This window comes from Thamnophis elegans, chromosome 5, assembly GCF_009769535.1.
Source record: "Thamnophis elegans isolate rThaEle1 chromosome 5, rThaEle1.pri, whole genome shotgun sequence".
Classification (NCBI taxonomy): Eukaryota; Metazoa; Chordata; class Lepidosauria; order Squamata; family Colubridae; genus Thamnophis; species Thamnophis elegans.
This window is the reverse complement of record NC_045545.1, coordinates 99102206-99104069: the sequence shown is the minus strand read 5'-3', so window position 1 is coordinate 99104069 and position 1864 is coordinate 99102206.

Below are 1864 nucleotides of genomic sequence, written 5' to 3'. Positions count from 1 at the left end.
CTTTGTAGGGAAGGTTGTTGAGAAGGTGGTGGCTCTCCAGCTTCAGCGTACCTTGGAGGAAGCTAACTATCTTGATCCCTTCCAGTCTGGCTTCAGACCCGGTTACAGCACAGAAACCGCTTTGGTCGCATTGACTGATGATCTCTGGAGAGCTAGGGATGGAGGCCATGCTTCCATCCTAGTTCTCCTGGACCTCTCAGCGGCTTTCGATACCATCGATCATGGTATCCTTCTGCGACGACTGCGGGAGATAGGGGTGGGCGGCACTGTCTTGCAGTGGTTCTCCTCCTATCTCTCGGACAGGTCGCAGTCGGTGTTAGTGGGGGGGCAGAGATCGTCCCTGAGGCCCCTAACATATGGGGTGCCGCAGGGGTCGGTCCTATCCCCCCTACTATTTAACATTTACATGAAACCGCTGGGCGAGATCATCCGAAGGCACGGGATAAAATATCACCAATATGCGGACGATACACAGTTGTATCTGTCCGCCCCGTGCCAACTCAATGAAGCGGTGGACGTGATGAACCGGGGACTGGAAGCCGTTAAAGACTGGATGAGAGCAAACAAGCTGATACTCAACCCAGACAAGACCGAGTGGCTGTTGTGTTTCCCTCCCAAAAATTTGACCACCATACCATCACTCAGGCTGGGGGGACAAAATTTAAACCCCTCAGAAAGGGCCCGCAACTTGGGAGTCCTCCTGGATTCACAGCTAACTTTTGATCACCATCTCTCAGCTGTGACCAGGGGGGCATTTGCCCAGGTTCGCCTGGTGCGCCAGTTGCGGCCCTACCTGAATCGGGAGGCCCTCACAACAGTCACTCGAGCCCTTGTGATCTCTAGGCTGGAATACTGTAATGTGCTCTACATGGGGCTGCCCTTGAAGAGCATCCGGCGACTTCAGCTAGTCCAGAATGCGGCCGCGCGAGTGATCGTGGGCGCACCACGGTTCGCCCACATAACACCGATCCTCCGTGAGCTGCACTGGCTACCTGTCGGTCTCCGGGTGCACTTCAAGGTCCTACTCACCACCTATAAAGCGCTCCATGGTAGTGGATCTGGCTATTTGAGAGACCGCCTTCTGCCAATTACCTCCCTGCGTCCCATCAGATCGCATAGAGCTGGCCTCCTCCGTATTCCATCCGCCAGTCAGTGCCGACTGGCGACTACTCGGAGGAGAGCCTTCTCTGTTGCGGCTCCGACACTATGGAACAATCTCCCCGTGGAGATTCGTACCCTCACCACCGTCCAGGCCTTCCGCACAGCCCTCAAGAACTGGCTAACCCGTCAGGCCTGGGGATAATCTTATTTCGCCCCTCCCGAATGCTGAGTGAATGTTGAGTTTTATTGTCTAATTTACTTTGTGCACATTTCTTTTTTCGTATTGTCCTACACTCCCCTTCCTTTTTGATTGTAAGCCGCCCTGAGTCCCCTCAGGGAAAAGGGCGGCCTATAAATAAATAAAACAAACAAACAAACAAAAAAATGGCGCAAATAAATGGGTATAAATAAGCAAAACACCTAAAAAGGGTACATATCAATGGGGCAGTAGGATAGGGATGGCAAGGCACGCTGGTGCCCTTATGCATGCCTCCTTAGGGGCCTCTTAAGAAACACGTAGGGGCCACGGGAGACAGCTTAATGCAAAAGGTATATGGGGGTTAGAGGAACTAACAACATGGGCCAGTCCTGGAGTTTGGGGAAGGCTCTGATGAGGGCTCTGTGTCGGAGGCAGAGATGAGGTCAGAGCCGTATGCCAGTTCTCAGCTGCCTTCGGAGTCAGACATCAGTGAGGCAGAAGAACAGCTGGAGCCTGTTCCCAGTGTGCGCATGCACAGAGTTGCCAGACGAAGGGAAGAGCTAA